Source organism: Sus scrofa, chromosome 16 (genome assembly GCF_000003025.6).
Source record: "Sus scrofa isolate TJ Tabasco breed Duroc chromosome 16, Sscrofa11.1, whole genome shotgun sequence".
NCBI lineage: Eukaryota > Metazoa > Chordata > Mammalia > Artiodactyla > Suidae > Sus > Sus scrofa.
In genome coordinates this window covers 42,685,938-42,698,956 of record NC_010458.4, presented here as the reverse complement: position 1 = coordinate 42,698,956, position 13,019 = coordinate 42,685,938, and the positions used below count along the sequence as shown (strand labels likewise).

The 13,019-nt window shown below is 38.5% G+C and overlaps 1 protein-coding gene across 3 annotated transcripts in view; it reads right to left on the bottom strand.

The window, feature by feature from the left end:
• RNF180 (ring finger protein 180) overlaps positions 1-12,732 on the bottom strand; it is a 265,704-nt gene extending 252,972 nt beyond the window's left edge. The window contains exon 1 of one of the 3 annotated variants that reach the window (XR_002339808.1): positions 11,745-12,732. The gene's annotated coding sequence lies outside the window, so the exon portion shown is untranslated. Of the gene's footprint in view, positions 1-11,487; positions 11,722-11,744 lie in introns of those variants that run through there. The other 2 variants (XM_013984809.2, XM_013984810.2) reach the window with 2 other exon arrangements.

The window sequence follows — 13,019 nt, the reverse complement described above, 5'->3', positions numbered from 1 at the left end:
TTCCATGCATATTGCTACAAATGGCATTATATTATTCTTTTTTATGACCGAGTAGTATTCCATTGTGTATATATACCACATTTTCCTAATCCAATCATATGTCAATGGACATTCAAATTGTTTCTATGTCTTGGCTATTGTGAACAGAGCTGCAGTGAACATGCAGGTGCATGTGTCTTTTTCAAGGAAAGTTTTGTCCGGATATATGTCCAAGAGTGGGATTGTGGGGTCATATGGTAGTTCTATGCATAGTTTTCTAAGGTACCTCCATACTGTTCTCCATAGTGGTTGTACCAGCTTACATTCCCAGCAACAGTGCAGGAGAGTTCCCTTTTCTCCACACCCCCTCCAGCATTTGCTATCTATGGATTTATTAATGATGGCCATTCTGACTGGTGTGAAGTGGTACCTCATGGTAGTTTTGATTTGCATTTCTCTAATAATCAGTGATGTTTAGCATTTTTTCACAATGCTTGAAGGCCATCTGTATATCTTTCTTGGAGAAATGTATATTCAGGTCCTTTGCCCATTTTTCAATTGGGTTGTTGGCTTTTTTGCTGTTGAGTTGTGTAAGTTGCTTGTATATTTTAGAGATTAAGCCCTTGTCTACTGCATGGTTTGAAAATATTTTCTCCCATTCTGTAAGTTGTCTTTTTGTGTTTTTTTATGGTTTCCTTTGCTGTGCAAAGACTTGTCAGTTTGATTAGGTCCCACTGGTTTATTTCTGATTTTATTTCTATTGCTTTGGGAGAATGACCTGAGAAAATATTCATAAGGTTGATATCAGAGAATTTTTTGCCTATGTTCTCTTCTAGGAGTTTAATGGTGTCTTGTCTTACATTTGTCTTTAAGCCATTTTTCATCATCTCAATAGACGCAGAAAAAGCATTTGACAAAGTCCAACATCCATTCATGATAAAAACTCTTACCAAAGTGGGTATAGACGAAACATACCTTAACATTATTAAAGCCATCTATGACAAACCCACAGCAAATATAATACTCAATGGAGAAAAGCTGAAAGCCTGCCCACTAAAATCTGGATCAAGACAGGGATGCCCACTCTCACTACTGTTATTCAACATAGCATTGGAAGTCCTAACCACAGCAGTCAGACAAACAAAAGAAATGAAAGGCATCCAAATAGGAAGAGAAGAGGTAAAACTGTCACTGTATGCAGATGACATGATACTGTACATAGAAAACCTTAAGGACACAAACCAAAAACTATTTGAATTGATCAACAAATTCAGCAAAGTAGCAGGATATAAGATTACAATTCAGAACTCAGTCGCATTTCTGGATACTACCAATGAAATTTTAGAAAAAGAATACAAAAATACAATACCTTTTAAAAATGCACCCCAAAAAATCAAATACCTTGGAATAAACCCGAACAAAGAGGTGAAAGACCTATATGCTGAGAACTCTAAAACATTAATCAAGGAAACTAAAGAAGATGTAAAGAAATGGATTGATATTCCATGCTCCTGGGTTGGAAAATTAATATTGTAAAAATGGCCATACTGCCCAAAGCAATCTACAGATTCAGTGCAATCCCTATCAAATTAGCCATGACATTGTTCAAGAACAAACAACCCAAAAATTTATGTGGAACCACAAAAGACGCAGAATTGCCAAAGCAATTCTGAGGAACAAAAACCAAGCAGGAGGCATAACTCTCCCAGGCTTCAGGCAATATTACAAAGCCGAAGTCATCAAGACAGTGTGGTACTGGTACCAAAACAGACATACAGACCAATGGAACAGAATAGAAAACCAAGAAATAAACCCAAACACCTATGGTCAATTAATCTTTGACAAAGGAGGCAAGAATATAAAATGGGGAAAAGACAGTCCTTTTAGCAAGTGGTGTTGGGAAAACTGGACAGCTGCATGTAAATCAATAAAACTGGAACACACCCTCACACCATGCACAAAAATAATCTCTCTGTTATTTTAATCATGGAGGATCTGCCCAGACTTGGTGTTAAGCAGACAAGGTGAGGAATTTATTCATGGTTACTTTTCTGCCCACCTGCCCAAATCTTTTTTTTTTTCTTTACTGTATTATATTCTTTATTTATTTTACATTACTAAATGAATTTATTACATTTATAGTTGTACAATGATCATCACAACCCAATTTTATAACATTTCCATCCCCAACCCTCTCATTCCCCCACCCCCCAACCTCTCTCCTTTGGAAACTGTAAGTTTTTCAAAGTCTGTGAGGCAGTATCTGTTCTGCAAAGAAGTACACTGTCCTTTTTTCAGATTTCACATTAAGTGACAGCATTTGATGTTCATGTCTCATTGTCTGACTGACTTCACTTAGCATGATAATTTCTAGGTTGGCAAAGTCACAGGATACAACATGAATACACAGAAATCGATGGCATTTCTATATATTAACAATGAAAGATCAGAAAGAGAAATTAGGGAAACAATCACATTTACCATCGTATCCAAAAGAATAAAATACCTAGGAGTAAACCTACCTAAAGAGACAAAAGACCTGTACTCTGAAAACTATTTGACACTGATGAAAGAAATCAAAGATGTCACAAATAGATGGAAAGACACACCATGCTCTTGGATTGGAAGCGTTAATATTACCACCTGCCCAGATCTATGGTGGCAGAGCTTGCTGATAAACGCAGCACTCAGTCTCATTTCCCAATCTCTACCAGGCCTTCACCATCTGGCTCTCTGTTCTCTACTCTGTTCTTCAGAGGGGATAACTTGCAATACACTTTATTGTCTATTTCTCTGGGAGAGGAAATGACATGACCTGTGAAAACAAGGGTACCTGCAACTGCTGCTATGCATCATCACCAGCGTTTTGTCTCAGATCTCCAGATGCTTGCAGCACCCACCACAAATCCCCTACATTCTGCCTAGTGGCTTCTTGGAATTTGCTGGAAACACAGAAAGTAAACTGCTTGAATTTATCAGGCAGTGTGTATCAAGAGGCAAGGATGGGATGGGTATGTAGATGCTGATGTAGAGAAATTCCCCTCAACTGAATACAAACTGCTTCTTTTTTTTTTTTTTTTTTTTTTTTTTTTTGTCTTTTTGCTATTTCTTGGGCCGCTCCCGCGGCATATGGAGGTTCCCAGGCTAGGGGTCCAATCGGAGCTGTAGTCTCCGGCCTCCGCCAGAGCCACAGCAACGCGAGATCTGAGCCGCATCTGCAACCTACACCACAGCTCACGGCAACGCCGGATCGTTAACCCACTGAGCAAGGGCAGGGATTGAACCCGCAACCTCATGGTTCCTAGTCGGATTCGTTAACCACTGCGTCACGACGGGAACTCCCAAACTGCTTCTTAATTAAGGTTACTTCCCTCCAAGCTTTGGTATTTCAGGAGTTTTTGCTTTTTAGTTTTGTGGTAAGTTTCATTTTATTCTACATTTTAATAGGGGCTTAAAGAAAAATGAGTAAAAGCTACACTGTAAACTGCTATTTAGACGCTATTTTTGAACTCAAACTTTTTTATACAAATTGTTAAGGATTAATAATTTTATGCTTATTCCAGGGAGTTCCTGTCATGGATCAGCAGTTAACAAACCCGGCTAGGACCCATGAGGTGCAGGTTTGATATCTGGCCTTGCTCAGTGGTTTAAGGATCCTGCATTTCTGTGAGCTGTGGTGCAGGTCACTGATGTCGCTCGGACCCTGCACTGCTGTGGCTGTGGAGTAAGCCGGCAGCTGCAGCTTCGATTCGACCCCTAGCCTGGGAATCTCCACGTGCCCTGTGTGCAGCCCTAAAAATAAAATAATAATAATAATAATTTTATGCATATTCCAGTGATAAACTGTATGGCGTGTTTATTTCTTCATTTATTTATTTATATTCTGCCTAATCAAGAAGGAATTTATGAAAGGTAGAAAGCTGCAAACCTTAGAAAGACCAAGGTTGTGACTACATGCTAAGTCATAAAACAGTTTCAATACACAGCAAAATATTGAAAAAATTAAATTATTGATATCTTTTAAAACTTCAGTGTAAGAAAATACAAACAAAATTAAGAAAAAACCCACAGACAGGAAGAAGTTTATAAATAAATGGTTAATATCCACAATGAATTCTACGGTAAAAATTTTTAAAATAATAAATCTCAAACAGGAAAAATAAAGACTATAAAAGCACAATTCCCAGAATAGGAAACCCAAATGGTCAATCTTATGAAAAGTGCTCAACTTCACCAGAAATCCGGAAAATTAAAACAAGGTAACATCTCACACCCATCATGAAAAATTTTTAAGTCTGACAATACCAAGTGTAAAAACGGTATGAAGCAACAGTAAGAATCTCATAAACCACTATGGGGAAGTATAACTAGGCAAAACCATTTTGGAAAGCAATTTGGCAAGATCTGGTAAAACAGAACATGTATCTATGGATATGCAATTCTACTTCAAAGTTTGTATGTACATCAGATAGGAAAATTAATTTAGCCGCATTTTGCAGTAGCAGCAAAAAATTAGAAATAATTCAAGTTTCACCAATAGAAGATTTGACAAATAAATTTTTGCTCATTGATTTACTGTAATATTGTATAGCAGTAAAAGTTAGTAAACTAAACCTAAGCATATGTAGAAAAAATTCCAAAGTACGTCAAAGAATAAATAAAGGCTGAAGATATATACACAGTAAAGAATGAAACAAACAGCATAGTTATAACGTTATATTTTGTTTACTGATACATGCATATGTAGCAAACATATAAAAACATGAATGGAATGATAGACACCAGGTTTAGGATAATGGTAACCTCTAGGAAGGGATCTAAGGGACTTAAAATTTTATCTGAAATGTATTTTTTCTTAAAAAAATCAGAAAAATAGTAAAATGTTAATATTTTATAAGGCTACATGGTGGGAACATGAGTGTTCATTATGTTATTCTTTACACCATATATTTACAATGTTTGATATATATTTTAAAATGTTAAACTTATTTGTCTTAATAATAAGGAACCACATATTTTGTATATCATACTTCTCAATGAGAAAAATATAGATATTTTGCTTTGAAGAGTAAAAAATTAGCATTAGCTTTCCAATTGAGCCTTAATTACTAGAGTGATATATATATATATATGTGGTGTATGTGTGTATGTATATGCGTGTGTATGTATATATCCATATATACATACACATATACACATACCAGTGTAGGGGGAGGAACTAAGACCAAAATGATTGTCTGGACTAGTGGTTCTCACATTTGTGCATCTGAAGTATCTGAAAGCTTTTTAAAAGAACAGATGTTCTAGATATATCTTAAACCTGCTTGAATCAGAATTTGTGCAACAAGAACCACATATACCAAAACTGAACACCACTGTTCTATAAAAATGGTCCAATGAGAAATATGAGCAACCCTTGAATGATTCAGACAAACTGTGTGGTAGAAATGGTGAGAGGACAGTTTTCCCAACAGCCATGCAGACAGCTCTATGTCTCCCACTTGTGCACTGCACAAGCAAAAAAAAAAAAAAAAAAAAAATGAAATCAATGAAAAGACATGGTTAACACCACCATACCAGCTAAGACCACAAAAAGGGATAGTGGTTCTTATGAAATGCATCAACCATAAAAACATGTTCTTGGATGTTAGCAACTGAATTGGACTAGAAGAAATAGGTATGCCTTTTTAAAAATAAAGACAGCACAAAAAGGCTTACATAACTGTAATCAAAACACTCTCCAAGTGATATGATTATAGCAATGGGTATTCTTGTTCCTCCCTTGCCCTCCACTCCAGATGTACTTTCTATCTTCTCTACTTTGCTCTAATTTGCAGGACGCTGACTTTCGGCCTGCCAACAATAGGGCCCCCCAACCTTCTGGCTTCCAGTTGGATCTGTCAATGGGAAGCACCACCAACAAATGAGAGTGAAGCTGAGGTATTTATTTCCCCATCCCTCCCAATCACAGAAAGGCCCAGAGATCTAGCTAGGTAGCTCTCCCCACATTGCTACCCCTTTTTGTTTTCAGTCATGATCCCATTCTCCCATTCCTTCAGGCCTAAGGATGGTAATGGGTCCCACTACTGTTAGTCCTGGGATGCGTCACCATCCATTATTGGTTTAACCCGGGCACACTTTTAAGATTACACTCTTCTCAATTACCCCATTTGAGCCTACTATCTATTTTCTACCAGAACACTAGATGATAAAATAATGATGCATGAAGATATTTTACTCCAGTCTCTGAGTAAAATTTCTTTTGTAGCTCTAACCTTACAAGCTGAATATATCCACCTAGTACCCAGAGTTATAGGTGCTGCATGTGATTTAGGAAAATACATTCTGAAAATTTATCTTTGCCTTTTAGGGGAAAAATATCTAGGCTGAAAACAAGTTCGAGGTCAAAATAAAAGAAATAATCAAAAACAGAGGGTAATTAACCCCCAAATCCCAGTCCATCCCACCCACTCCCTCTCCTCTCCCTCTTGGCAACCACAGGTCTGTTCTCCATGTCTGAGTCTATTTCTGTTTTGTAAATAGGTCTGTTTGTGCTATATTTTAGATATAAGAAGTGATATCATATGGTATGTGTCTTTCTCTTTAGTTCAGGGTTAGTAGATGTAAACTATTACATTTAGAATAGATAAGCAATGAGGTCCTACGGTATAGCACAGGGGCCTTTATCCAACCTCTTGGAATAGACCATGATGGAATATAACATAAGAAATGTGTATATATATAAGGCTGGGTCACTTTGCTATACAGCAGAAATAGGAACAATATAAGTCAACTATACTTTACTAATAAATATATATATTAAAAACAAAAGGTAATTAACAAATAGAATGATATGGTAAACTAAATATAAGAACTAGGGAGTCAGGGAAGGCTTTCTGAGGAAAAAAAAAAAAAGGTTGGTATTCCAGCTGTGTCTTAAAGGACAGAGAGAATTTAGATGGTGTTAGCAAGTAGAGTAGAGAGAAACTGGCATCTTGAGCAAGGAAAACAATACAAGCCAAAACACTAAGTTGGGAAAGGGTATGGTTGTTAGGTAAGCAAAAACCATAGTGTCAAACTAGAGCAGAGCAAGCTTTACTTACGACTCTACGGCCTTAGCTGGGTCTAAGTCAGACAGGTAAAGCTGTACAAATATTAATGACCATTTATATATTGCAGGAGACCAATGGTCTGGAAAGAAATAAGCCCAAAAATTCAAGCAAAATATGGGTAGAAAATATACCTTAGAATATTTAATTTATATCTCTATTAAATAAACTTTAAGAAGACAGTCCCCCACGTACTCATTATAGCATGAGCCCACATATCTATACTACTCATTCCATGCATAAATTGGTGTTTATTCTTCAATTCTGGCCCCTAGAATAAATTTTTTTCAACAGGTTTCTAAATAAGCCAGGTGATCTTCAATCAGAATAAGGCTCATGCTTTTCTCACCAATTACATAAGGACATTTTGAAGGTGCTTTTAAAACCTGTGATAATGATCTACTGCTTGTTTCTAAGATTTTCCACCTGTCAAACCATCAGACCATCAGAGAACTAATCAGGTAGAGAGATTACACAACTGGAAGGCATCTGTTATTAGCAGAATAATCTCTAATATTTCTGTTTGCTACAGATAAATTTAGCAAGACGAAAAATATGATGGCTCCAATTCTCTCAGCTAAAAGACTCACCATTGTGTGATTTCCTCAAATATTTTTTAAATTAAGGAAAGTGATAAAATATTTCACTGATTATGTGATTAAAGTTTATAGTACCAATTATATTTTGGGGTTAATATACTTTGTATATACATTATTGTATAGTGGCCAAAAGAAGATATTTTAATGTGGGCCATTTTATGTTACCATTTCACTGGGGACTGCCTACTTAGTGGGGCTAATTTAATTCAGGGAATTTTGACAAGATCTTAAAAATGAACTATTAACCTTTCAAATTGATTAAAAAAATTCATGTTATACATGAAACAGATATCCTCAGCCCATCCCTGTGCCTTCTTCCACTCTGAACCAACTTCCTTCTGCCTAGAGGTAGCAATCAAAGATGAAGTAAAGTCAGAGATCAGGGTAAGGGGCAGTGGCAAGACAGGATGAGGTGGGCATGGACCATTATCTGACAGACAAACCCTGTATATGGCTAGAAGATAATGTTTACCACTGCACTTGCTCATCTTAGAAAGGGTCATGCTAGAGGAAAGCTTCTGCCTGTCAGCTGATAATTTACTTGTCACTTCAATAATTTACATCTCAAAATATGTGATTTTTCTCAAAGTTACCATTTACTCTCAGTTAAAAAGAGAGATCTGGCTGCTTAGTAATAGGACTTTTTTCCATTTGAATATCAAAAGGACAGTATCCTTTTTTATATGCTCCTCATTACATATTTATTATGCAGTAGAATGGAGTATATTTGCAGCCACAATATTAGCCCTGTTCTCAAGCTACTGACTGCACAGAAAATTCCCTACTTCTGTTCACTCAGAAAATGATTTCACATGTTTAGCACAAAATTCCTGCTTGATGACTTTAGGGAATAGGCTAATATCTCCTTAGCTGCTGGTATAGTTATAATAGACTTCTGACACTTATAATATATGAGATTTCTTATGTATAATACAGTAATAAAATTTTAAAACCCAGAAATGAAGAAAATGAATGTATCCAGTAATTTCTATGATCAAGAAAATCTGTCCCACACAAAATTTGCTAATGATTTTTTTGAAAATAGCAATTGCATATTTTGATGAGGCCATTTTGACCTAGCTGCATTACATTGAAAACATACAATGTGGAACCAAATTTTATGATTCTAGATTATTATAAAAATTTACACTTACATTTATGTGAAGTTCAAAATTTTATATGAAATTCAGCCCCAACTTCATGCTGTTCCAGTATTATATGTTATTTACTTATCGTATTTTACTTGAAATATTTTTGATAGGTTACAATACAAATTACTAGTTTAATAATATGCAAATGTACACATACATATGCATAAATGTATACAGGCCTACAAGTAAGCAGTACCCATTCCAGAGTGGTCACTCTGAGAAGGTTACAAATTTGCTCTAATCATGCTGTCATTTTTTAAACCTATTTTTTTTTTTTTTGTCTTTTTTACAGCTGCACCTGTGGCATATGGTCATAAGGAAGTTTCCAGGCTAGGGGTTGAATCAAAACTATAACTGCTGGCCTATGCCACAGCCACAGCAACACCAGATCTAAGCTGCATCTGTGACTTACACCACAGCTCACAACAACACCCACTGAGCGAGGCCAGGGATGGAACCCCCATCCTCACTGATTACTAGTCAGGTTTTTTACTACTGAGCCATGACAGAAACTCCTAAACCTATTTTTAAAACACCCCATTGAAATTGTTTTTATAGCCTTCATGATAATAATTTAAATATCTTCAATAGCTGTAAAATCTTGAAGGCAGAGCTGAGTTGCACAATCATACAGAAATTACTCTGCCAAGTTTAATAAAGAGTTTTTGTAACCGAGTTACAGAGTTTTGATTATTAAAATATAAACAAAAAGCAAGTGTTTATAAAAGTGAATGCAAAATTATGTTTTTGTGTTGCTTGTAAATTGACCAAACTTTTCAAAAGATTCAACATGACTGTGAAATAGCAGGAGCACTTTTGGAAAAGTACTTAGCCTCCAGAAGTGACTACTTGGAACAATTCCTCTATAAATATAAATGGCAACATGTTGTGGGGAAGGGGCAGTGTTTCATTTTCCTCTGAAGTCACAAAGTTGCTTTCTCCCAAGGAGTTAAAATACTAACCAGACATTACTTCATTAACTCTCCAAAAATCCCTTACCAGAGAAAGGACAGATTATCTTTCTTTTTTTTTTCCCCCAGAGGGCTGAATGCAGATGGTGTAAGGAAAAAAGAACTGTGTTTATTCTCTGAGTCAGTAATTAAGTCTAGGCATACTGTGCCTTTAAATGTGTGCTGTGTGGTCAGTAAAATTTAACTGAATTTTTTAGCTTTATTCTGCTTGATTAAAAAGACATTATGTAAGGTAGATATATCATAAAATATTACAGAGAGCTATTAAAATGTTTATTAATTCATTGCATACTTGCCTGGAAGAATACTTACTTGATGTATGGGACTTCCTTATTAAAGAAGCTGGTGTCTATCCTCAGATACACTCATAAAAGCCTAGTTAAGTCTATTTCACCAAGGAAAAAAAACCAGTTTTTCTAAAGACTCTTTCTTGAATTTTATAAGGAAAAAATATCTTCACATTAAAAAACCAAATACATGAATGAAAGAAAGAAAGAAAAATGGGGCAATGAAAGATCTACTGGTTAAGAAAAAGCAAACCCCAGGGAAACTGGTAAATGATTGGTGGCTCTAGAGAGAAAGCACAACAAAATAATATGCATATAATTACAAGTTCATTTTCAGTGAAATTATTAAAATTATTATTCTTCTAAATTTTTTATTCTTCTATATGAAAAAAAGTAACCTTGCTGCTCAGGCATACCATACCACCATTCCATTTATCCATTAAACACACATTTAGGGTCGCTGCTATGCTAATCACTGAGTATAACAGGGGTTCCAGTGGCACCATATTTATATAGGAGATTACAGATTACAAATGAAAGACCAAAAAAAAAATATTCTTAACTATGATTATTGTGATCCTATTCAACAAATGGAGTGATTCTAGTCTTTTAAGTATCACTTTTACGGGTACTGCTCTAGGAGTATGAAAGGCGCAACTCTATTTTTTAAGAAACCTTTTAGTAGTTAATGAGTAAATTAAAATATGAGTAATAGATAGGCACTCTGAGGGCTACATTTTGAGGTTAAGTGACTGACTGGACTGAGGACAACTCTCCATCAGGCGAGTTCTAATCATAGCTCCCACAAGGGCTGACTGTTTAGTTTTGATATCGTCACTTTTCCTCCTGGGTGCCTTAGCAGTCCGGTCTATAATATGGGTAATTTATTAGTAACCTGCCCACACAACACTCCTTTGAAGTTGACTAATGAATACTCTCCCGGGTGCACTTAAAACTATTAGATGCTTCAGAAATATTGAGTACTATCTCGAAAAGAACCCGGTGATACATACCTGTTAGCGCTAATTAGGGCACTAATAACAACGCCGCCCCCACCCCCAGCCCCCAAAGACCCTCTCCTCCCACCCCCGCCCCAATGAGTTTCAGGGCTTAACCATGACCTCTGCCTGACAGCAAGTCTGTACACTCCGGACCCTAGGCTACAACAAAAGCAGCTCAAACAGCGATACCAAAATGGACCAGACAAAAGAAAAGTGGATCTGGGCGGAGGGAACGGGCCGTAGAAGAGGGTGTGTGAGGACTCTCTTCACAAGCTCTGAGATGGAACCAAACGCAGCGCCTCAACTCCCACCTGGGGGCGGCCAACACCGGCCAGCGGCGCCCCCCAAATTCCGCAGTCCCGCATCAGCCCCCGGCGCCGCCCGGCTCACCTTTCCACACCACGTGTAATTCCACCCTCTCTCCGGTCGCGCCCCGAGGCCAAAGCCGCCGTCCCGAGAGAACCTCAGGTGCGAAAGTTAAACCACCGCTGCATCACCTGAGGCTGGGGCGGGAGACGCCCGGGCCAACCCAGCCCTCAGCGCATTCTCTCCTGCGCGAGCTTGGGCCGAGCTGCCTCGGCCGAGCGGGGCCGAGACCAGACGCGCAGGCAGCCGCCCCCGGCTGGGCTCCGAGCCGCGGCCCTCACCTGCGTCGGCGTACCGGAGCCGCCCTCTCCGCGCCCGATCCCGGCGCGCCCGGCCGCCCGCTGCCCGGCTCCGAGGACTTGCGGCGGCGGCTCCAGCGGTGGCGATGCTGGTTAGACGAGACGGGAAGCGACAGGAGCCAAACCCCGCGGAAAGCGCTCGAGCTGAGCCCGCAGCCGGAGTTGGCGGCCTGGGTCTCAGCTCTCCGCCGCCTCTAGCTCTACGCACCCAGCCTCTGCCAGTTCCCGCCGAGTCGTGCGTGGGCGGCGCCCCGCCCTGACCCCGCGCAGCCCCCGCCTTCGCCTTTGCAGGCCCGGCGTGACCGTGGGAAAGTTGTGCTCTCTGGTCTTCGGTTTACTAAAGCAGCAGAAGTTGCTGATGCCTCCTTCTCCCCTGGCCTCCCTCAGACCTTCCTGGGCCACTACCAGCTCAAATCAACTGGTGCCCATGCCTAGACTCTTCCTGAGGCAGCACCACTGAGTTTAGTTTTCCCTTTTGACGTCACTGTTCTCCTTGCTTACCTTCTTACGCCTAAGGTTCCATTCATGTGCAACTGGGATTAACCACGAAAGTGTCCTTGACTCCACTCTTGACAAATTAAAGCTGATAGGTGAGTTGATGACCGGAGGAAAATCAAAAGTGTTTATTCAGGGAGCTTGGTGGCCACCGAGAGTAAATGTGGACTTGTCAACACGTCTTAAACTCTGGACTCAGAGTAATGGAAATAGATGATCAAAAGACTATAAATAAGGTTTAGAATATAAAAAAAAGGAAGCTTTTTTAGTCGACTAGAGGGAGGAGGAAGAAGCTGAGGGTGAGGGGGACCTCAAAAGTTGTACGGCTGTCTCTGCTAGGTATAAAAGTTTCCATTCAGTTTAAGGGGCCTTTTTAGAGCCTTGTTCCAAGACTAAGGTGATGAGCAATGATTTCCCACATGAAAATCTGATAAAAATGAATAATAATAACAAAATCACACAGACATCACCTTATGAATATTAGTACAAAATCCCAAAACAAAAATCAAGCAAACCAAAGCCAGTAATGTAGAAAAGCATTTTACAACATGGCCAAGAGGATTTATCTAAGGAATGCAAGGTTGGTTTAACATTTAAAAAAAATGTAATACTTTCTCTTAATAAAATAATGGATTAAAACCACAGGATCATCTCAATAGATGAAGAAAAAGCACTTGACAATTCTAGCACTTTTTCATGATTAAAAACACCCAACATACTAGGAATAGAAGAGAATGCTCTCAACCTGATAAAGGACATCTA